The 25,841-nt window shown below is 41.4% G+C and overlaps 1 pseudogene; it reads left to right on the top strand.

The window, feature by feature from the left end:
• The window catches only part of LOC118620720, a 101,012-nt pseudogene extending 75,566 nt beyond the window's left edge, over positions 1-25,446 (top strand).
• Positions 25,447-25,841: the final 395 nt, after the last annotated feature.

Below are 25,841 nucleotides of genomic sequence, written 5' to 3'. Positions count from 1 at the left end.
AAGTATTTGTTCTAGTTCTGTAAAGTATGTCGTTGGTATTTTGATGGGGATTTCATTGAATCTATAGATTGCTTTGGGTAGTATGGACATTTTAATGATGTTAATTCTTCCAATCCATGAACAAGGTATATGCTTCCACTGTTTTATATCTTCCTCTATTTCTTTTTTCAATGTCCTGTAGTTTTCTGCAACTAGGTCCTTTATTTCTTTCATTAAGCTTATTTCTAAGCATCTTAATTTTTTTTGCTGCGATAATAAATGAAATTTTTTTTTAGTTTCTCTTTGTGTGACTTCATCGTTGGTGTATAAGAATGCTGTAGATATCTTGACATTAATTTTGTATCCTGCTACTTTACCAAATTCATTTATTAAGTCTAGTAGATTTTTGATGGAGTCTTTAGATTTTTCTATGTATAATATCATGTCATCTGCAAATAATGACAGTTCCACTTCCTCCTTTCCAATTTGGATCCCTTTTATTTTTTCTTCATGTCTGATTGCTGTGGCTAAGACTTCCAGTACTATGTTAAATAAGAGTGGCGAAAGTGGGCATCCTTGTCTTGTTTCTGTTCTTACAGGAAATGCTTTTAGTTTTTGTCCATTGAGTAGGATGTTGGCTGTAGGTCTTTTATATATGGCTTTTATTATGTCGAGATATGATTCCTCTATTCCCAGATTGCTGAGCATTTTTATCAGAAATGGGTGCTGGATTTTGTCGAATGCTTTTTCAGCATCTATTGATATGATCATATGATTTTTATCTTTCATTTTGTTTATGTGGTGTATCACATTCATTGATTTGTGAATATTGTACCAGCCTTGCATTCCTGGGATGAATCCCACTTGGTCATGGTGAATACTTTTTTTGATGTATTGCTGGATATGATTTGCTAGTATTTTGTTCAGGATTTTCACATCTATGTTCAACAGGGATATTGGCCTGTAGTTTTCTTTCTTTGTAGTATCTTTTTCTGGTTTTGAAATTAGAATTATGCTGGCTTCATAAAACAAGTTTGGAAGTCTTCCTTCTTCTTAAATTTTTTGGAATAGTTTGAGGAGAATGGGTGTTAGTTCCTCTTTGAATGCTCGGTAAAACTCTCCAGTGAAGTCGTCCAGGCCTGGGCTTTTCTTTGCTGGGAGAGTCTTGATTACATCTTCAATTTTCTTTGTTGTTATTGGTCTGTTCAAGTTTTCTATCTCTTCTTGGTCCAGTTTTGGGAGACTATGTTTTTAGAAATTTGTCTATTTCAAATAGATTGTCCAATTTGTTGCCATATAATTGTTCATAATATTTGTTAATGATCCTTTGTATTTCTGTGGTGTCAGTTATTATTTATCCTCTTTCATTTCTGATTTTGTGTATTTGGGTTCTCTCTCTTTGTTTCTTGGTGAGTCTAGCTAAAGGTCCATCAATCTTGTTTATCTTTTCAAAAAAAGAGTTCTTTGTTTCATTGATCTTTTGAATTATGTTTTTGATCTCCACGTCATTTATTTCTGCTTTGATCTTTACTATTTCCTTCCTTCTACTTGCTCTTGGGTGTTCTTTTTGTTTGCTGTCTAGTTCTTTAAGTTGTGAGGTTAGGTAGTCAATTAGAAAATTTTCTTGTTTCTTGAGGTGGGCTTGTAGTGCTATGAACTTCCCTCTGAGAACTGCTTTTACTACATCCCATTGACTTTGTTTTGTTGTGTGTTCATTTTCATTGGTTTCCAGGAAGTTTTTAATTTCTTCCTTGATCTCCTTGGTAACCCATTCATTGCTTAATAACATGCTATTTAGCCTCCATGTGTTCAAATGTCTTTGCATGTTCTTGATGTAATTGATTTCTAGTTTCATGCCATTGTGATCTGAGAAGATGCTTGATATGATTTCAACCTTCTTGAACTTGTAGAGACTTAGTTTGTGCCTCAACATGTGGTCTATCTTTGAGAATGTCCCATGTGCACTTGAGAAGAATGTGAATTCTGCAGTTTTGGGGTGTAATTTTCTGTAGATATCTATTAAATCCATTTGATCTAGCGCTTCATTTAAAATCTGTGTTTTCTTGTTATTTTTTTGTCTAGATGATCTATCTAGTGATGTCAGGCAGGGTGCTGAAGTTCCCTGCTATGATTGTATTGCTGTCAATTTCTCTTTTGAAGTCCTCCAGAAGATTTTAAATATATTTTGGTGCTCCTATATTGGGTGCATATATATTTACCAAGGTTATATCTTCCTGTTGGATAGATCCTTTCAATATTATGTAATGGCCTTCTTTGCCTCTATTTATGGCCTTCGTTTTGAAATCTAATTTATATGATATGAGTATTGCTATCCCAGCTCTTTTTTCCTTTTCGTTTGCTGGGAAGATTTTTTTTTTCGTCCCTTCACTTTCAACCTATGTGAGTATTTTGTTGTGAGGTGGGTCTCTTGTAAACAACATATATGAGTTATGCTTTCTTGTCCAGTCAGCTACTCTGTGTCTTTTTATCAGAGCATTCAAACCATTTACATTTAAGGTGATAATTGATATGTACTTATTTATTGCCATTTTTGTTTAGTGTTGTTATGTTTTTCTTCCTATTTCTTCTACTAATTACAACAGTCCTTTTAACATTTATTGCATTTCTGGTTTTGTGCTAATGTATTCCCTTAGCCTTTTTTTTTGTCTGGGAAGCACTTTATTTGACCTTCTATTTTGAATGATAGCATTACTGGATAAAGTAGTCTTGGATTCCAATCCTTGTTTTTTATGACCTTGATTACTTCATGCCATTCCCTTCTGTCCTGTAGTGTTACTGTTGAGAAGTCAGCTGAGAGCCTTATGGGGGTTTCTTTGTAGGTAACCTGTTGTTTATCTTTTGCTGCCTTTAGGATTCTCTGTTTGTCTTTAATTTTTGGCATTTTAATTACTATGTGTCTTGGGTTCTTCTTACTTGGGGCTCTCTGTGCTTCTTGAACTTGAATGCCTTCTTCCTTTATCAAGTTAGGGAAGTTTTCTGTCACTATTTCTTCAAATATATTCTCTAACCCTTGCTCATTTTCTTATTCTTCAGAGACTCCTATGATGTGAATGTTACTGTGTTTCCAGTTGTCCCACAGTTCTCTTAAGCTGTTTTCCTGTTTTTTAATTGTTTTTTCCTTTTGGTTTGCTGACTGGTTGATTTTTCCTACCCTGTCTTCTAATTCACTGATCCAGTCCTCAGCTTCCTCTACTCTGCTGGTTAGTCCTTCCAATGTGTTCTTTATTTCTGCTATGTCATTCTTCATTTTCACTTGGTTGGTTTTCAGTGTTTCTATATCTTTACTCATGGTGCTGATGTCCTTACTCATGCTGTTGAGCTTCCTCAAGATCATGGTTCTGAACTCTACCTCTAATAACTTGCTTAACTGCATTTCATTTATCTCATCTTCAATAGAGTTCTCTTGTTCTTTCATTTGGGATTTGTTTTTTTGTGTCACCATTTTGACGATCTCAGTTTTGTTTTGGAACCTGCCAATTTTTTCTGTCAGTTCTGCTGTTTGTGGCTCCCTCTACTGGGTTTGGATGAGCATGGGTGGGCCCACATTAAACACCACTGTCAAGTCTTACTTTCCTGGGTAGATTTGTAAGCCCAGGCAAGGTTCAGTTATCCTCTAACTTTTTGCCTGGAGGCTTTTAGCCTCAGTTATTCAGGGCCTTGGAATGTTGCCCTGGTGTTCTTCGTAAGTGGATTTCCAGAGGGTGGGACAGATGATGGTTGCTAATGAGCCTCAATTTGAATTTCTTTGCCTCACCTGGAAGGGGCTGAATCTCTGAGGGAGAGGCTGCTGCTTTTCCCCATAGCTCTGGGAAGGAGAAAGCTGGCTACCATCCTTTGTGGCCGCAACTCAGCAAAAACTCTGAACACTCTCCAAATCCCAGCTGTCCCCAGAGTTCCAGTCCAGTCTGCTGTCTCTCTGCTGGAGCCCCAGGTGAGTGGCTGTAGCCAATTCAGTGCTCTGTTCTGGCCCTTTGCACTGTGGAGCAGGCTTGGTATTTTAACCCTGAGGACACTCACATGCTAAGACCACTGCTGTCTGTGGGCTCCCAGCCCGCCACCCTCTTGTGCCTCCACATATCCTACCAGTGTCCCTGGTTATATGGTCCTGTCCCACTGCTTTTCTGTTGCTTTTTTTCAACAATTTGTCTTTATTTTAGTTGTAATTCCAGTTTGGTCCTGGCAGATCATCTGTGTAGCTTCCATTCACTCCACCACCATTTTTTCTTTCTAAAACTCAAGTCTTTAAACAGTTAATACTATTGATTAACTTTGTGAATACTATTTTATTATTTATTAAAATTTTAAGGAGGAAATCATTAGGCAAATGCATTGATATATGGGAGAGAAATGGCAGATTTACAATCTCTTGGCTTTTTCTCTACCTATGACTGAAAAGGAAAGACTTAAATTGACCTAATTCAGTTCTGAAAATGGGCTGTGAGGGAGACCAGACTTCAAGATTACTGCTGAGCAATGATGGAGACAAAAGATTCCTTTTAATAAGTCATTGAGATATTAAATTACTTTTTTTTAACTGCAATGTTTAAAAAATATTGACCAAGTGGAAAACATAATAACCCATTAACTGCTCTTAGGATTATCCAATGCAAACCAGATTAGAAAGGGCTCAGGCAATGTAATTATCAGTTTTATCAAGGTCTGGGATTTTAGCCTACTTACGAGTTCATAAATTAGCCTATGACTGTTCTGTGGATGCTGGCAGAAGACACGAGACTCCTAGTTCAGAGTCAAAAGAACTTTATTACTCACAGCAGAGCAGGCAACATCAGCTTTATGTTTTCATCTTTTCCCTCGGCCTCCCAAGTCCCAAGGGGGCAACATGAAGGAGGTTGAATGTATGCAGTGAAGTTTGTCACAGCTAAGTAATGCTGAACTTGGGGGAACCTACCTCTTTTATAGCAAGCCTGTTCTTTTTCCTGGAGGGAGACATTGCCTTATCCCTTAAGATTGCTTTCTGAAGCCTGGCTGGTTTGGGTCAGTGGTTAGAGCGTTGGCCTGTGGACCAAAGAGTCATGGGTTCTATTCCAGTCAAGGGCACGTACCTCAGTTGCAGTTTGGTCCCAGGCCCTGGTCTCTCTCTCTCTCCCCTTCTCTCCTTCCCTCCTACTCTATCTGAAGAGAAATGGGAAAATATCCTTGGGTGAGGATTTGAAAAAAAAATAAAAATAAAAAGGTTCCTTTCTGCAAACATAACCCTGAGAAAGGTCCCAGGTAAAGAGTAGTTGGGCCCTGGCCAGTTTGGCTCAGCGGTTAGAGCGTCAGCCTGCGGTCCACAGAGACCCGGGTTCGGTTCCCGCTAAGGGCATGTACCTTGGCTGCAGTTTGTCCCCGGCCCTGGTTGGGACGTGTGGGTGGTGGCTACTCGATGTGTCCCTTTCACATCGATGTTTCTCTCTCTTTCTCTCTCTCCTTCCCGCTCTATCTGAATAAAAAAAAAAAGAGAGTAGTTGGGGCCTTACATTCTTCTTTTTTTTTTTTAATTTTTTTTCTTTATTGATTTTTTAGAGAGAGAGGAAGGGAGAAGGAGAAAGAGAAATATCGATGAGAGAGAACATTGATTGGCCACCTCCTGCGTGTCCCCCACTTGGGATTTGGCCCACAACCTGGGCATGTGCTCTGACCGGGAATCGAACCAGCAACCTCTTGGTACATGGGTCGATGCTCAACCACTGAGCCACACTGGCTGGGCAGGGCCTTGCATTCTTGACTCAGCAAAATGTACAGCAGTGTGAGAGACCCATGGAGGAGTATTTCCCACAAGTTAACCTTCAGAAAGAGTATCTCAACAGTCTGACCTTTTTCTGCTATAAGTTGCTGTCAGTTTGTACATACATACTCACTTGGGGAGTTTCTATAACCAAATGCTAATAGAAGAACTATCATCTTCTTTTATTCCAGGATGAAACTGAGAAAACTAAGAGAGATGTTATAGTTGAATATTGTCAGAAGTTAAGTATAGTATCTGTAATATATGTGAACTACACATGCTGATTTCTTTGACTCTGAATTCACTAAACAGCCATATTACGTAGAAATCCTACAAGGTATCAGGTGGTTTCTTTTATATGAGCCACAATCCTATTAGACAAAACCAAATTAAACTGTCCCCTGACATACAGAAGGAGCATCAGAAGGACAGGAGCTGCTTTGAAGGGGCCCATGCAGTGCCTTCATGCAGTAGAACCTGACCCAGACAGAGGTCTCTTCATGACAGAGGTTCTCTATTCTCTTTGAAAGAGCTTCCAGGGAAGTAGATCCTGGAACTTCTGTGAGAGATGGAACAACGTGGACTCACCTTCTGGACATCATCTCTCATGACTTTTCAGGTTTAACCGCCACATGTCTCACTACGCTCTTCGGGGTCAGATCATGGCATACTGCGATAGCCTGAGGGCCCTGCTGGAAGATTTCCCTGCCGTCAGGGATACCTTCTTTGTGATGGAGCAACCACAAGAAAAAAAGGAGTTGAGAGACTCCAAGGAGGGCCTCCCGGCTGACCTCAGGTGTGTAATTTCTTTTGGAGCGTATTACTCTTTCTCTCCACCCTGCCCCTCCCAGGGAAGAGGCATGTTAAGTTTGGTATGGAAATCTTGCTCCCATTATTGCATTCGACCTTGATCTTCTGGTCCAGAAGGGCAAAAGAAAGAATTAACACTTCAAAAATAAGAGTATCTTAGTATTTGAACCCAGAAGGAGTTCTTTGTTTATAGGCTATTTGATTGCTTTTTCAATCTGTGCAGTTTTGCTTTTACCCTGGAGAGCCCTAAGATTTTCATCCATCACACCCTTTTAAGCCAGCCTCTAAAATAAGCAAAAGATAAGTAGACTTGATCTTGAGCTGTCCTGGCTTCAAATATTTTACTCAATGGAGTAGAAGATAAATATATATATATATATATATATATATATATATATATATATATATGTAGTAATATTAAGTGGTAAGAGCAGAACTACTTCCATACATTCTTATCATGCTTTATTTAGTTTTCCAAATGTTTAAAAAAAATTTTTTTTTTCTTTATTGATTTGAGAGAGAGAGGAAGAGGGAGAGAGAGAGAGAAACATCGATGAGAGAGAACATCAATTGGCCAACTCTTGCATGTCCCCCACCGGGGATCTGGCCCACAACCTGGGTATGTGTACCGACCAGGAATCAAACTGGCAACCTCCTGGTGCATGGGTCGATGCTCAACCACTGAGCCACACCAGCCAGACCAGTTTTCCAAATGTTCTTAACTCAGCCTACCTAGAGTTCACTCACCTGAATGAGGAATTAGCATACCTGTGCAGTCAGTGACCACATTTTTAAAAAAAGGGGGGAGGTGTTATACAGTTATGCAGTCTCCAAGAGGGAGAAAAAAACATCCTGTAGGATAAGCTTACCTTCCTCCTTACTCCTTCCTTACTGCACAAAGCTGAGTGCAGGTAATAATAACACGATCATAGAGCAGATAAATAAGAGGGATTGAAACACCATTTGCATCAGACCACTGTTTCACTCACTTATTCATTCCTGCATCATTCAAACATGAATTATTAGTGCTTACTTAGCACCAGGCACCTTGCTATGGGTTGGAGTTACAGAGGTGACTAAACCATTGACTCTGGCAATAAATCCAGTCCAGTGGGGGAAAGTTCTAGAAACAAAGAAGCAACTGCAAAGATTTCAAAGATAACATGTTACAGTTACATAAAAAGTTGCATGACAGCATCAAAGAAGGAGTGTTTAACCCAGGGCCTCAGGGAGAAATTCAAAAAGAGGAGGTGACAGGTAAGCTGGAGTTCACTGAGAAAATGGGGATGATAGAGCAGGCTAGAGGATGCTAGAGGATGGGAAGTTGAGTCCTTAAGCCCTTCTTTTACTGATAACTGGCTATTAAAATAGTAGCCACTCCTACCTTGATACTGATAAGGTGCCCAGTTTGGATACCAGAGTTTTGTCTCAGGAGCTCAGCCAGTACATTCACTTGGGTAGACTTCAGGATTTACCTAATGAAAGAATGCATTTGAGAGAGGAGTAAGGCAGCGACACCTCAGTATACTGACTATTATGTAAAGAGTTTGACCTGTTGCCCAATGAGGCTAAAGTGCATCTTTCTCTCATGTGAAACATCACAGGATAATCCTCTAAGATTTCTCAGTTCCATTCTCTCATCCATCCACTAACCATGTCAACCATTTATAAACACAATCTAAAAATTTGTGATCAAATTTTAAAAATAGTTTCCAGTAGTCTAACCATAAGATCACTACATTTGTGTTTAGGACAAAATGTATTCAAGAAGTCTGTTTATGTTTCTGATCTGTTTTATTTACAGCAGCCAAATAAGAAGGTTAGGAAGGAGAGGAGGGGGGAAAATCCCTCTAACTTGCAGGTCTTACTCTATTCCTTTATTGTTTCTTGTGGATGACTGTGTGTCTCCTAAAATTTAAGGGAAACAGTCCCTTGAGAAGGATAGCCTAGAGCCCTAAATCATTTGGTCAGTTCACGTGTAAGAATTCCAGGGCAAGAAGGAGAAAAAAAAATGGCGGCGGAGTGAATGGAGCTACACAGACCATCTCCCAGGACCAGACTGGAATTACAACGAAAATAAAGACAAATCGTCAGGAAAAGGCAACCAAAGGTCAGCTTGGAGGACCACATAACCAGGGACACTGACTCAATCCTGGTAGGCTTGCAGAGATGCGAGAGGAGTCTGGGAGCCCACGGTCTGCAGCAGCCTCGGCTGGGACCTGCTGCGGCCTCGGCTGGGTCCTGTGACCTTGGCTGGGAGCTGAGGCAGCCTCGGCCGCCCTTGGCTGGGAGTGGTGCTCTCGGGTTAAAGGCCCAGGTGGCTTCACACGCAGAGCCCAGACAGAGGCTAAATTGGCAGCAGCCACTCACCTTGGGCTCCGGCAGAGGGAGGGCAGACTGGACTGGAACTGTGTGGGGACACTCGGGATTTGGAGGGTGCTCAGAACTTTTGCTGAGTGCAGCCACCCAGGACTGTGGTCATCTTACTCCTTCCCAGGGCCCGGGGGAGAGGCGGCAGCCCCTCCCTCGGAGATTCAACCCCACCCGGTGACCATTGAAATGCTAATTGAGGCCCATTAACAACCAGCATCTTCCCACCCTCGGGAAATCCTCTTAGACTGAGCACCTGAGGGAGTTTTTCAGTCAACTCAGAAACCAAGGTTCTTCAGGTGACCTCTACTAATAGCCTCCAGGCAAAAAAGCTAGAGGATAACTCCCATTTCCTGGGCTAGCAACTCTAACCAGAAAAGTTACGACTTGACAGTGGTGTTTAAAGTGGGTCCTCCCTGCCTCATCCAAACCCAGGAGAGGGAGCCACAAACAGCAGAACACCAACACCCACAGGGAAAATTTGGCAGGCTCGAAAGCCCACTCTGATAGCCAAAATGGTGAAAAACAGAAACAAAAGCCAAATGAAAGAGCAAGAGACCTCTACTGAAGATGAGATAAATGAGGTGCAGTTAAGCAAGTTAACAGTACTAAAATTCAGAGCCATGATCCTGAGGAAGCTCAACAGCACGTGTAAGGACATGAGCACCATGAGTAAAGACATTGAAATGTTGAAAATCAAACAGTCGGAAATTAAAAACCACAAAGAAGAAATTAAGAATGACATATCAGAAATAAAAAACACATTGGAAAGTCTAAATAGCAGAGTAGAGGAAGCTGAGGACCAGATCAGTGAATTAGAAGATAGGGTAGAAAAAATCAACCAATCAGAAAACCAAAAGGAAAAAATAATTAAAAAACAGGAAAACAGCTAAAGAGAACTGTGGGACAACTGGAAACGTAATAACATTCACATCACAGGAGTCCCCGAAGAAGAAGAAAATGAGCAAGGGTTGGAGAATATATTTGAAGAAATAGTGACAGAAAACTTCCCTAATTTAGTGAAGGAAGAAGGCATTCAAGTTCAAGAAGCACAGAGAGCCCCAAGTAAGAAGAACCCAAACAGGCCCACAAGACACATAGTAATCAAAGTGCCAAAAATTCAAGACAAAGAGAGAATTCTAAAAGTAGCAAGAGAGAAGCAACAGGTTACCTACAAAGGAAACCCTATAAGGCTCTCAGCTGACTTCTCAACAGAAACACCACAGGCCAGAAGGGAATGGCATGAGGTAATAAAGGTCATGAAAAGCAAGGATCTGAATCCAAGACTACTCTACCCAGCAAGGCTATCATTCAAAATAGAAGGTCAAATAAAGAGCTTCTCAGACAAAAAAAGGCTAAGGGAATACATTAGCACCAAATCAGCACTACAAGAAATGTTAAAAGGACTGCCGTAATTAGCAGAAGAAATAGGAAGAAAAACATAACCACACTAAACAAAAATGGCAATAAATAAGTACATATCAATAATCACCTTAAATGTAAATGGTTTGAATGCTCCCATAAAAAGACACAGAGTAGCTGATTGGATAAGAAGGCATGACTCATCTATATGTTGTTTACAAGATACCCACCTCACAACACAAGACTCACATAGGTTGAAAGTGAAGGGATGGTCCCTCAGAAGAGGGGGGTGGGTTGGGAGGAGCTAAAGCACAGAACTTATATGCATGTATGCATGACCAATGGACATGGACAACAAAGCTGGGGACAGGGCAGGGGTTTGGTGAGGGGGGTGCCAATGGGGTAAAAAAGGAGAAACATCTCTAACAAAAAAATCAATTAAAAAAAAAAAAAAAAAAAAAACTTTTTAGAAATTTAAAAAAAAAAGTGAAGGGATGAAAAAAAATCTTCTAAGTAAAAGGAAAGGAAAAAAAAGCTGGGGTACAATACTCATATCTGATAAAATAGATTTCAAAGTGAAGGCCATAACTAGACACAAAGAAGGTCACTACATAATATTGAAAGGATCTATCGAATAGGAAGATATAACCTTGATAAACATATATGCACCCAATATAGGAGCACCAAAATATATTAAAAATCTTCTGGGGGATTTCAAAAGAGAAATCGATAGCAATACAATCATAGCAGGGGACTTTAACACCCCGCTGACATCACTGGATAGATCCTCTAGACAAAATATTAGCAAGGAAACAGAGATTCTAAATGAAGAACTATAACAAATGGATTTAATAGATATCTACAGAGAATTACACCCCACAATTACAGAATTCACATTCTTCTCAAGTGCACATGGGACACTCTCAAAGATAGACCACATGTTAGGACACAAACTAAATCTCTACAAGTTCAAGAAGACTGAAATCATATCAAGCATCTTCTCAGATCACAATGGCATGAAACTAGAAATTAATTGCAACAAGAACATGCAAAGACATTTGAACACATGGAGGCTAAATAGCATGTTATTGAACAATGAATGGGTTACCAAGGAGATCAAGGAAGAAATTAACAACTTCCTGGACACCAATGAAAATGAAGACACACAATACAAAATCTATGGGATGCAGCAAAAGCAGTTCTGAGAGGGAAGTTCATAGCACTACAGGCCTACCTCAAAAAAACAAGAAAAATGTCTAATAGACTATCTAACCTCACAACTTAAAGAACTAGATAGCAAACAAAAAGAAAACCCGAGAGCAAGTAGAAGAAAGGAAATAGTAAAGATCAGAGCAGAAATAAATGACATTGAGACCAAGAAAACAATTCAAAGTATCAATGAAACAAAGAGCTGGTTTTTTGAAAAGATAAACAAGATTGATGGACCTTTAGCTAGACTCACCAAGAAACAAAGGGAAAGAACCCAAATACACAAAATCAGAAATGAAAGAGGAGAAGTAACAACTGACACCACAGAAATAGAAAGGATCATTAACAACTACTATGAACAATTATATGGCAACAAATTCGACAATCTAAGCAAAATGATCAAATTTCTAGAAACACACAGTCTCCCAAAACTGGACCGGGAAGAGATAGAAAACTGGAACAGACCAATAACAACAAAGAAAATTGAAGAGGTAATCAAGACTCTCCCAGCAAACAAAAGCCCAGGCCCGGATGGCTTCACGGGGGAGTTTTACCAAACATTCAAAGAAGAACTAACACCCATTCTCCTCAAACTATTTCAAAAAATTCAAGAAGAAGGAAGACTTCCAAACTTGTTTTATGAGGCCAACATAATTCTAATTTCAAAACCAGAAAAAGACACTACAAAGAAAGAAAACTACAGGCCACTATCCCTGATGAACTTAGATGCCAAAATCCTGAACAAAATACTAGCAAATTGGATCCAGCAGTACATAAAAAAAAATTATCCACCATGACCAAGTGGGATTCATCCCAGGGATGCAAGGCTGGTACAATATTCACAAATCAATAAACATGATACACCACATAAATAAAATGAAGAATAAAAACCACATGATCATATCAATAGATGCCGAAAAAGCCTTTGACAAAATCCAGCATCCATTTCTGATAAAAACGCTCAGCAATCTGGGAATAGAGGGATCATATCTAGACATAATAAAGGCCATATATGAAAGATCTACAGCCAACATCATACTCAATGGGCAAAAACTAAAAGCATTTCCCTTAAGAACAGGAACAAGGCAAGGATGCCCACTTTCGCCACTCTTATTTAACATAGTACTGGAAGTCTTAGCCACAGCAATCAGACAGGAAGAAAAAAATAAAAGGGATCCAAATTGGAAAGGAGGAAGTGAAACTGTCATTATTTGCAGATGACATGATACTGTACGTAGAAAACCCTAAAGACTCCATCAAAAATTTACTAGACTTAATAAATGAATTTGGAAAAGTAGCAGGATACAAAATTAACGTCAAGAAATCGATGGCATTCTTATACACCAATGATGAACTCACAGAAAGAGAAACTAAGAAAACAATCCCATTTACCATTGCGGCAAAAAAATTAAGATACCTAGGAATAAACTTAACCAAAGAAGTAACGAACCTATTTGCAGAAAACTACAAGACATTGAAAAAAGAAATATAGAAAGATATAAAAAAGTGGAAGCACAGACCCTGTTCATGGATTGGAAGAATTAACATCATTAGAATGTCCATACTACCCAAAGCAATCTATAGATTCAATGCAATCCCCATCAAAATACCAATGGCATACTGTATAGAATTAGAACAAGTACTTCAAAATTTCATATAGAACCAAAAAAGACCTCGAATAGCCACAGCAATCTTGAAGAAGAAAAACAAAGTTGGAGGGATCACATTACCAGATTTCAGGTTATACTACAAAGCAACTGTAATCAGAAGAGCCTGGTACTGACACAAGAACAGGCATATAGACCAGTGGAACAGAACAGAGAACCCAGAAATAGACCCAAGGTAATATGCTCAATTAATATTTGACAAAGGAACAGGTCCCAAATGAAGGAACAGAACAAAACCCCAAGAAAAGAACTAAGCAAAATGGAGATAAGCAACCTAACAGATACTGAGTTCAAAATACTACTTATAAGGATGCTCAATGAACTTAGTGAGAACCTCGGTGAACTTAGTGAGGGCCTCAAGAGCATAAAAAAGGACCAGTCAGAAATCATGGATTCACAGTTAGAATTGAAGGAGGCACTAACTGAAATAAAGAATAATTTACAGAGCTTCATTAATAGAGTACGTAAATCCAAGGAGCAAACCATCGATTTGGAATATAAGGAAGCAAAAAACACCCAATCAGAACAGCAAAAAGAAAGAAGAATCCAAAAAAATGAGGATAGTGTAAGGAGCCTCCGGGACAACTTCAAGTGTGCCAACATTCGCATCTTGGGGGTGCCAGAAGGAGAAGAGTGAGAACAAGAAATCGAAAACCTGTTTGAAACAATAATGGCAGAAAACTTCCCTAACTTGGTGAAGGAAACAGACATACAAGTCCAGGAAGCACAGAGAGTTCCAAACAATATGAACCCCAAGAGGCCCACACCAAGACACATCATCATCAAAATGCAAAAGGTTCAAGACAAAGAGAGAATCTTAAAAGCAGCAAGAGAAAGGCAGCTAGTTACCTACAAGGGAGTTTCCATAAGGCTGTCAGCTGATTTCTCAAAAGAAACTTTGCAGGCCAGAAGGGAGTGGCAAGAAATATTCAGAGTGATGAAAAGCAAGAACCTACAACCAAGATTACTCTATCCTGCAAAGCTGTCATTTAGAATCGATGGCCATATAAAGACTTTCCCAGACAAGAAAAAGAAAAGTTAAAGGAGTTCATCACCACCAAACCGTTATTATATGAAATGATGAAGGGTCTTTTTGAAGGAAAAGATAAAATATATGAACAAATAAAATGGCAATGAATACATATCTATCAACAATGGAATCTACAAACAAAATGAACAGGTAGAACAGAAACATTCTCATAGATACAGAGAATATTTTTTTGGTTGCCAGTTGGGAGGGGGGTTGGGGGAATGGTTGAAAAAGGTGAAGAGATTAAGAAGTACAAATTCATTGCTAGACTGACAAACCTCAAAGGGAAAGGGGTTGGGGGGGGGGGGTGCGAAGAAATAAACCAAAGAACTTATATGCATAACCAATGGACACAGACAATAGTGTGGGAAAAAGGCGGGAGGGGGGCGGGAGTGTGGAGGAAGGGGTCAATGGGGGAAAACTGTGGAACATCTGTAATACATTTTACATCCAACAATAAAGATTTTAAAAAAGGGGACTCTAGTGCACTGCTGGTGGGAATGCAGACTGGTGCAGCCACTATGGGAAACAATATGGTGTTACCTCAAAAAATTAGAAATTGAACTTCCATTTGACCCAGTGATTCCACTTCTAGGAATATACCCTAAGAAGCCTGAAACACCAATCAGAAAGAATATATGTACCCCCATGTTTATAACAGCACTATTTACAATAGCTAAGATCTGGAAACAGCCCAAGTGTCCATCAGTAGATGAATGGATAAAAAAGCTGTGGTACATATACACAATGGAGTACTATGCAGCTGTAAGAAAGAAAGATCTCTTATCCTTTGAGACTACATGGAGGGACCTGGAAAGTATCATCCTAAGTGAAACAAGCCAAACAGAGAAAGACAAGTTTCATAAGATCTCATTTATTTGTGGAATATAATGAACATAACAGTCTGAGGAATGGGGTAGTCCAAGAGACGTGGAAGTGGGGTACAGACTGACAATCCCGTAAAGAGGGGGGTGGTGGGGGAGAGATAAACCACAGAACTTATATGCATGTATGCATGAACAGTGGACATGGACAACAAACTGGGGAAAGGGCAGGGAGGGAGAGGGAGGGGGGAATCAGTGGGGAAAAAAGGAGAAACATCTGTAACAAAATTAATTAATAAAAAAAAAGAAAAAAAAAGATTTAAAAAAAATAAAAAAGAACAAAATAAAAGGATCATGAAAGCACCCACCAGGAAATGCTCAGTATTATCTGAAGGACTGGGAAAGTGGGGGTTGTGAGCACGACAGGATTCAGGGAAGATTTTTCTCTGCACTTTCATTAACATCCATTCCATCACGCTGCCATCCTAGAGTCGCGTTTGCATGTCCAGCTGCTCTGGAATGTAAGCTCCTTGAGGGCAGAGGCTGTCTGCATTGCACATCCTGAGTGTGTACTTCTGCCTCCGACCATGGTTGAAAGGGAGGATGGGAAGGGGGAAGTGGACCCACAGGAAGTGGAGGGAGTTCCAGCCAGTCAGTGGCTTTTAATTCAATTATGAAATAACAGAACATGTCATCATCTGCTGGCAGGAATTTGGTTTGAGGCTTAAAGAAGACTTGGAATTATTGAAAAGGAAATGGTCATGAAAGCTGATCACGGGAGGGAGAACAGAGTGTCCCAGGGTGACACAGCTAGGCTGGAAACCATTTACTTGTTATGGCATCAATATAATTAGGGGTGTGATTTCCTCCAGCTGTGTGTGACGAGCAGCAGAAAGCAGAATAGCTGGAGGGACCCAGAGCTGGGGTTTGGCTAGGTAGGTGGGTAGTGAGTACAAAGAAGCAGAGCCGAAGGTGCTGCTGAGACAGCGGTTCCTGTGCTTGACGTGAGCCCCAGGCTGGGGAGGAGGGAGAGGGCTCAGAATGGAACTGACAGATGGCAGGGGGGACGGAGGGCTGATGATGTCAAGGAGCATATTTTGTAGGGATGAAGGGAGTTTCCCGGGAGTGAATGAGTGAGAACACTGGAAGAATAAAAGGCTGAGCTGGGAAAGTAGGATATTGGAGTTGAGGACTTCGGAGGTGACCTGGTCCCAGGCGATGATGAGGTCTGCAGTGATGCTCCAGAACTGGTGGCCGAAGGGAAATTAAATGAAGGGGGATGATGCTGAACAGGTCAAGGGACTGTCAGGCCACGGAGCCGATGGGGAGCCCTCCAATGGGGCGGAGAGCTGGGCTACAGCCTTGCCCTGAGCACCCAGAGCTTTCTGCTTCCCTCTCTGCCCCTCCTCAGCCAGATGGCTGCTCCCTGCAGGCAGGAGTGGAAATAGCAGGGGAAAACAAAGATGAATAAGGAATAAGGGACACCACCTGGTAGAGGGTCCTGTGGCTCCAGGGCCACAAGTGCTTCTCAGAGGCCAATGACTGGTTCAGCCACGCTGCTGCCAGGCCCATGGCCCACAGCCCGTGGCTCAGACACAGGCTCGTGACTTTATCGTTGATATTCGGTGTTTCTTTGAGACACCTTTATACACTGTGAACTGCATAACAGAGCTAAAACTGGAATGAGCTAGCTTTGATCTGCTCCAGAGCAGATAGTCTGGCTCTGTGGTTGGTGAAATAAAGGAAAATCTCCAAACTAACTCCACACTTTGTTCCTGAGCTTCCAATGGTCTAATTAAAACCCAAGACTTGAAAGTAGGTTTAAGGCCAGTGATTCACTCTATTCACAGTTGAGTTTTCGTGATTAAAAAAGTCTCATTTTCAGAATGTTTGATATTGAAAACATTCAGTCCTCAGTTAAAATGAATTGCATTTTGCCCTGGCTGGTTTGGCTCAGCGGTTGGAGCATCAGCCCAAGAACCAAAAGGTCACGGGTTCGATTCCAGTCAAAGGCATGTATTTGGGTTGCAGGTTTGATCCCCAGCCCCAGCTGGGGTCATGAGATAGGCAGCCAATCAATGTGTCTCTCTTGCTTCAATGTTTCTTTCTCCCTCCCTCCTTCCCTTTTGCTCTCTCTAAGAAAAAAAAACCCGGCCAGTGTGGCTCACTGGTTGAGCATCGACCCATGCACCAAGAGGTCGCCGGTTCGATTCCTGGTCAGGACACATGCCCAGGTTGTGGGCCAAATCCCCAGTGGGGGCATGCAGGAGGCAGCAATGTTCCATTGATATCTCTGTCTCTCTCTCTCCCTCTCCCTTTCTCTCTCTCTCTAAAATCAATAAAGACAAAAAATTTTTTTAATTAAAAAAAATTTTTAAAACTCAATGGAAAAATATCCTCAGGTGAGGATTAACCAAAAAAAGAATCATATTTTGCAATTTCACTTTGACAAGTGGAAAGAATCATCTGACTCTCTTCTAGAGACCCAGAAATAATGACAACAGTCAAGAAATACCCCCATGACACCCAAAATGCCCCCAAGAGGGTAAGACCCTCCCATCAAAATCCCTTGCTATAGGCAGCGAAAGTGGGTACAAATGGGAGAGGGTGCTGGAATCAGTAGGGCCCAAGGAGTCAAGAAGGGAGGGTCTCAAAATGACTCTCTGGTTGCTGGTTTTGGGGACTGAGGGGTTGTGGTTCTTTGAACACAGGAAGAGGCACAGGATTGGGATGGAGGGAGGTGAGCAGTTCAGTTGTTGCCTGAGGTGGGCTAAGGCGCCAACCAAGATGAAGCAAGGTGGAACACGGGAGGACTCCAGAGTCCCTGGCGAAGAGGTGGCAGTTGCAGCCAGAAGAGTGAACACGATTGCCCAGGACCTGGGGAGAGGGGGAGAGCAGAGCAGTGGGCTGAATGGACCCCAGGCACACCGGGCATGGCACCGTATGGGCTGGGGACTCTGAATCCACTGCATACCTTCTGTTGTTTGTCTGTCTGTCCAGACGGCCTGATCTAGCATAACCGAGACAGCCCGAGGCGGTGCTGGCCTCTGGCCTTCCCCCATCACCCTCCTTCCCCCTTCACCCTCAGTCCTCGGACATCTTCTCATCAGCCTGTTCAGGGCCTCACTTCTTAACGAATTACTCTGACGGTTTCTACAGCCTCACAACGTATAAAATATTTTTCAAATGCTTGATACTTTTAAAAAAATCATTCCTTACACCAGTCCTGTGAGTTAGGAATCTGTATCCCCATTTGGTGGATGAAAAGACTCAGAGGATGATCTGTCTAAGGTCACAGCCGTGGGTGGTAGATGTTGGTCTCAAAATCCGATCCTCTGAGGCCAGGTTCCACTTCCGATCACTGCACACGGCACCATCTTCCACACCAGATGCACACAGTTAGAGACTCGAAGGCACTGACTCCATTCAAGGGCAACAGCCCCACCCTCACGTCTGCCACAGGGGGCTGCCTGGCCCCTGAGACGATACAGCCGCTAGGTCAGGATGCCACTAACCAGTAAGTGCAGCAGAAAGATCACGAGCTTCCAATTGTATGAAGGTCACAAACGGGCAAAACCCAACACATTCTCTTAATGGTGTGTCCGTTTGTGGTAGAACTACAAAGAAAATCTAGCACCGATTAGTGTAAAATTCAGGACGGTTGTTCCTCTGGGGCCACCAGGGAGGTGCACATCCAGCTCCAACGGAACTGGTGCCAGGTGGTGGGTACCTGGGCTTGTGCAAGCCCTTGACAGACATGTATGGATTGTGTCTGCGTACAGACTCACAACAAAGGAACGGCTATGCTGCTGCCTATGAAATGACAAGGCATTGGGAAGTGGAGGAGAGCAGAGAGGAGGAAGAAGAGAAAGGGGGCCAGCGGGGTAGCCTGCGCCGAAACATGGCGGGGAGGGAAGGAAAACAGAGTCCGCTCCCTGGGGCCTGGGTTCCAGAGCTGGACAGACCTGCACTGAAATCTCAACTTCATCTCCCAGGAGCTCGGGAGGCAAGAGCTAGGTCACAGCACAGGACCTCAGTGTTCTCATCTGTAAAACAGGAACGAAATAGGTACATCCAAAGGTTGTTGTGAGAATATATGTGTGGGGGAGGAAGAAACTTTCCTCTACTGTTTTAGGTTCTCCCAGCTGGTGTAATACTCAAACTGAGTTAAGACAGATTCACAAGAGAAAATAACCCAAATCAATTATATACGCACTTATAGGAACCCCACATACAGGAGAGGTTCAGAGACAGAAAGGGAAACGAGGTGCAGAGTATGGCCTTCTGAGCTAGGGGTGAGGCAAGACGCCTGGGCGGCAGAGGGGAGGAAGGTTTCCCAGGAAGATAAGAATCGCAGATATTCAGTAATTAGAAGTTTGCTCTGCTCTGTGAGGAGGTCATAAAAGTTGTCCCTGGTGGTAACCCCTGTTATGGACAAGGCTCTTAAATTCTTTAAGGGAGAGGTAAAAGCTTCTGTGAACCTGAAGGGTCTCAATTGCCTTCAGCTTAAAATAATCTACGGGCCAAAGCGGCCCCTCGAGGGGAGGCCTGTTCTGAAGCCCTCATATGTAACATCCCACATGGTGCCAGCCACCTAATTCAGGCCTTCCTTTCCTGTCTTCCCACACCTTCCCTCCCTCCAAGCCCACTCCTTCCTCAGCACAGCTCAGGCTAAAATCAGCCCACTGGCCCTTTGCCCGGGGAGTTATTTATAACTGTGGCCACCTGAGAACGGCCTGCAAAGGAGGCCTGCCCGCCTCGGGCCTGGATCCGCGCTCCTGTGCCACAGCCTGGCCGGTATAAATAGCTCACGCCCAGACGCCTCTTTGGAGAGACGTTGTGCTGCCCCAGCTTCTCCTCTGCGCAGGACTCAGCCCGGCCGGTCTGCTGTCCGCTGACGGGCAAGTCCTCCCCAGCGTGCCGGTCACTCCTCACCCTGCGGACCTGCTGGCTACGTTCAAAACTCGCACAGAACAGGTTTGTATTTGTGTGTGTGTCCCGGAGTGTCAACTGGCTGGTTTTCATGTCTCATGGTTAAACATACCAATTTCGGAGAACTTCTCTTGTTTCTTCCAGGGACATTTAATAGCTCCTAATATTATCATATTATATATTATAATCATATTACATTATTTATATTATATTAATAATTTTTTCTAATAATATAATTTTGGGGAGACCGCATTATTTCATAGTTCTGTTTCTCCCTGGTCATTAATGAATAGTAATTCAAATTTATGACATTCTTTATTATTCCTCAATTTCCTCCCAAACCCTTAAAAAAAAATCCTGATCCCCTGAAGCTCATGAGAGGTTGAGATCACATTTAAGCACAGTAATCAGCTAATTCCTGCTTCTTGAGAGACTGCTCTGTGTAGAAAGTACCTAACTTACTGATAGAGTAAAAAAAAAGTGGGTATAGTAATACATAACACACTCAAATAAGTATTTGCTAAATAAAGGACAATGTTAAAATTAACAGTTTGAGAACATTCTGATTTTTGTTTTAAAATGAAAACCTATGTAAAAACCTTTCTCACACTTTCTTTTTCCAAGATTTATTTTTAATATATATATATATATTTTTAATCCTCACATGAGGATATTTTTCCATATATCTTCAGATAGAGGGGGAGGTAGGGAGAGAGAGAGAAACATCGACGTGAGAGAGAAACATCAATTGATTGCCTCTTGCACTACCCGGACCAGGGCTGGGAACCGAACCACAACCCAGGCACATACCCCTGACTGGAATCAAACCCAAGACTCTCTGGTCTGCAGGCTGATGCTCTAACCACTGAGCCAAACTGGCCAGGGCTTTCCCCCAGATTTATTGAGGTATAATTAACAAATAAAATTGTACAACATGATAATTTAATATACAGTGATACCTCGGTTCTCGAACATAATTCGTTCCAGGAGGACGGTCGAGAACCAAATTGTTCGAGAACCGAAGCAATGAAACCCAATAGGAAATAATGGAAACTGGATTAATTCGTTCCAAGCCCCAGAAAATGCCTATTTACTGGCCTAATTTGTATATAATATGTAGAAAAACATAAGTCTCAACAAGAAATAAAAGTGTACAGTATGTCTAAGGGTTAAATTCAGTGTAAAGCGTGACTCTCTCCACAAAGCGTGACTCTCTCCACAAAGCGTGACTCTCTCTCTGCACTCACACTGATGCCGCAAGCAAGGCGCGCTGGGCCGAATGAACGCCATTCGGCTCAACTCGGCTCATCTCGGAAGTTCGAGTTCCAAATATTTGTTCGGATTCCGAGACAAAAGTTTCTCGAATCTCCTGGTTGAATACCGATTTGGTCGAAATCCGAGGCGTTCGAGAACCGAGGTATCACTGTACTTATGCATTGTGAAAGGATCACCACAATTACGTTAACACATCTATCACCTCACATAGTAACCATTTTTGTGTGTGTGGTATGAACAATTATCTACTTTCCTAGAAAATTTCCAGTATTATGTGAAAAATAATATAAATAGAAGCACTTCAGTATGGAATTAGAGCTTCCATCCTTTGTACATCGTATTCCTCCAACCTTTGGGATATTTAAACTGGGCAAAATAATCTTTGGACTGGGCCTAAAGCAATATTGTAGTCTAAACAACCATTTGCAAAGCTAACAGGAATGCAGACATTCCTACCACTGGACTAAAAATTAAAGACTTTCTTAGAATTAGCACCACCATGTATAGCTAAAGAATAACTTAGTTTATTTGCACCTATGGAAAACCATCCTTGATTTATTAACACCAATAGAAATTTCTTCCTTCTCTTCATGTAATTATTCTTCTTCCCTTTCCTATGAAAACTCCTTGCCTTCGCCCCACATCAGAACGTTCTTTGGGTTTCTGCTTGAATCAGTGCTTCACAAATAGCTATTCTTTCAGATTTCAAATAAATATTTGTTGCCTCTCATTTGGGCCTTTTTTTAGGTTACCATATACAATACAGTGTGATAAACTATGGGCACCATGCTGTACATTAGATCCCCAGAACTTATTCACCTTATAACTGAAAGTCTGTATCCTTTGACCGACATCTCCTCATTTCCCCCACCGTGTGGCAACCACCATTTTATAAGTTGGACTTTTATTTTTTAGATTACTGTATGAGATCATACAGTATATGTCTTTCTTTGGCTGCCTTATTTCACCTAAAATAATGTCCTCCACATTCATTTATGCTGTTGCAAATGGCCAGATTTCCTTTTTTTCATACCTAATATTCCAGTGTGTATGTCACATTTTTAAAATTTATTTAGCCATCCACTGAACTCTTAGGTTGTGTCCTTAGCTTGGCTTTTGTGAGTAATGATAGAATGAATGCAGGAGTGTAGATAATCTCTTCAAGATACTGATTTTGTTTCCTTTGGATGTATATCCAGAAGTGGGATTGCTGGGTCATATGGTAGTTCTACATGCAAAAGAATAAAACTGCACCCCTATCTTACACCTCTTGCAAAAATTAACTTGAAATGAAATAAAGACTTACATGTAAGACCAGAAACTATAAAATTCTTAGACAAAAACGGGAAAAGCCCCTTGACATTGGTCTTGGTGATGATTTTTTAGATATAACCCAAAAGCGCAGTCAACAAATGTAAAATGAACAAGTGAGACTACATCAAACTAAAAAGCCTCTGCACAGCAAAGGAAACCATCAACAAAATGAATAGACAAGTGATAGAATGAGAGGATATTAACAAACCATATATCTTATATGGGGATAATACCTAAAATATGTCAGAAACTCATAGAACTCAATAGCAAAACAAACAAACAAAAACTGATTTTTAAATGGGCAAAGGACCTGAACAGACATTCTCCCAAAAAAAGACATGCAAATGGCCATCAGGTAAATGAAAATGTGCTCAACACCACTAATCATCAGAGAAACGCAAATTGAAATCACAATGAGATATCATCTCACATCTGTTAGGATGGTTATTATTAAAAAGACAAGACACAAGGCCCTGGACAGGTAGCCCAGTTGGTTAGAGAGTCATCCAGATATGCCAAGGTTGTGTGTTCAATCTCTGGTCGGGGTACATGCAAGAATCAATGAATGAATGAATGCATAAATAAGTGAAAAAACAAATCAATGTTTCTCATTCTCTCTCTCCCTCTCTCTTCCTTCTCTCTCTCTCATTAAAATCAATAAATTGAAAAGAAAAAAGACAAGGGACAGGTGTTGGCAAGAATGTGAAGAAAAGTAGATGGGAATGTATTGTTCACTGTAGATGGGACTGTATTGGTATAGCCATTAGGGAAAACAGTATCGAGATACCTCAAAAAATTAAAAATAGAACTAGCCTTTTTTTTCATTGAAGAATTTTCAGGTGTTTATTTTATATATATATAAACATACACATACATACATACATATATATACACACACACACATATATATACCTTCTTTTTTTTTTTTATCCTCACCCGAGGATATTTTTCCATTTTTTGTACAGATAGAATGGGAGGGAGAGAGAGGAAGGGAGAGAGAGTGAGAAACATCGACGTGAAGGGACACATCGAGTGGCTGCCGCCCGCACGACCAACCAGGGCCGGGGACAAACTGCAACCGAAGTACGTGCCCTTAGCGGGAACCGAACCCTGGTCTCTCCGGACCGCAGGCTGACGCTCTAACCGCTGAGCCAAACTGGCCAGGGCTATATATACCTTCTTTAGTTAGATCATATTTTTTCACTTTTCTTTCACTTGAACATTAATATTTAAGATCTAGTGTTTTTCTTAGTGGTATGTTTAAACTGTGTTAATAAATATCTATGCTTTGCTTATAGGTATTCCCTCAAAGCAATGTTGTCTGGATACGGGTCCTCCTAGGAGTTTATTTGTGACCCCTGTAATTTATCAGTGCTCATACAAACATTTTTTGATGTATTTTTGGCCACTAATGGCTTTAAACAAAGAAACACATTGCTTTCAACCCTCACCTCGTCCAAAGGCACATAACCCATTTATAAATGTTTGTTGTTCTGTTTTTCAGATGTTATCCTATAATTATTATTCTGTATTATGCTATGAAAATGTTTATCTAAATATTTGTGTTTACGTATGTTATCTTTCATTGTTCGAATATTTTATATGCCTCTTAGACATTTTTTACAACTTAGTTCCTTGTATTGATTTTACTCGCAGGCTGCATTTCAAGCCGTAGAGCTGACTCTACAGCTGACCGCTTCTCTCCATGACATTGTGGCCTGCCTTTTCAGTGTCGCTAAACTTGGGGATTGTCCAGCATGTTTTGAATTTCCTCTAAGTCATAACCCTTTGAGAGGTGACTGGGGAGGAACGGAGGGCATTGGTAAGTGATTAAAGGCAGTTAAATCACCTTCAGTATTCAGCGAGAATTCTATGAAGCTTTCCCCCCCCCCACCAGCTTTATTGAGGTGTAATTGACAAATAAAATTGTTTAAAATATTTAAAGTGTACAACATGATGACTTGATACACACACACACTGCAAAATGATTCCCTCATCTAGTAATTACTATGAAGCTCTTAATGCTTAGAAAGACAAAACTAAAATAGTTTGTCATAAATGACAGTGATAAGAAGGGCGAAGGGAAAATCCCGCTATATACTGTCACCAAACTGATCAATTCCCCTTTTACCGGTTAAGCCACCAAGTACACCAAGCCAGGAGTGAGAAGGCCTGGGTTTTACTCTGCCTCTGCCACTTGGTCACTAGAAGCCAGACACTTTACTCTCTGGGTCTGTTTGTGCATCTGTAAATCGGGATGTTAATACCTGTCTCATAGAGGTGCTCTGCAAATTAAAATCTAAGTAGAGAAGAATGTATAAGCCCCCACTACACATTAGTGTTCTTTTATCCCCTTTCCCTTCCTGGCCTTCGTGAGCTAACATGGCAAGGTGAGAGCCAAGCACTCGCCCCCAGGAAGCTTATAGACAGCTAACAGTGGCTCGAGGGTCCTGTAATAAGAACGACCGAGGCTTTGGTTGTGTCTGCCCAGTGCTGATGCATGAACTCGAGCTCAGCACTGAAGTTCTAAGATAAATGCACGAAGTAAATTAAAGATGCTGAAATGCTTAGTAAGCTGGGTCTATCAGAGGCAGGGAAACTGATCTTGGTATTTTAATAATTTGATTCCTATTTCAATTATGTCACTAGTCATGCAAATATTAATGAATAGCAATATATTATAGCATAGCAGCTAACAATTTTAAAAGATGAGAAGCACCAACAAAATGAGGTAATAAGCCTACGGAAACCTGGTGGTCTTACATGTAATAGAATCTGAGTCTTTCCTCTCTGGTGGGTGCACAAAAGGAAATACGTGTGTGGAGACCCTGCCGGGGCTGCCAGGAGATTTGCACTGTGCTCAGGAGCACGGAAGGAACCTGTAAACATTCCGGTGGGAGGCACAGGGAAGGGGACAGGCGGTGACCCCTGAGAAAGATCATGCCTGTGTGCGTGCACAGGCACTGTGAAAGCACAGCATTGTTGCAGAGTCATGAGCTTCCAAAACTACTGGCAACTCTTCAATACAAGCATCAAGAGATGAAAGAAGTTCCAAAGCACTCTCAGAGCCTTCCCTTTCACTAATTCAGAGACTGTTGTACTCAGAATATAAGCTAAGACGCTCTTTGGGGAGCTGCGAGATGTTTCGAGAGTGTGGGGGCTGGGCTTCAGATGAAGGACGGGGGTTGGGGGGGGGGGGAGGATGGGCCAGGAGAAGTGCCATCCTGCCTCATGCTGGGGAGACAGGTGTTATATGGAGATGAGATAGAAGCCGAGACAGAGACAGAGCCGTGTTTCCAAAGGAAGTCACTGCACAGGAA

Source organism: Molossus molossus, unplaced genomic scaffold (genome assembly GCF_014108415.1).
Source record: "Molossus molossus isolate mMolMol1 unplaced genomic scaffold, mMolMol1.p scaffold_m16_p_8, whole genome shotgun sequence".
In the NCBI taxonomy this organism is placed as follows: Eukaryota; Metazoa; Chordata; class Mammalia; order Chiroptera; family Molossidae; genus Molossus; species Molossus molossus.
The sequence above is the reverse complement of the archived record's forward strand: the minus strand, read 5'-3'. Positions and strand labels throughout refer to the sequence as shown.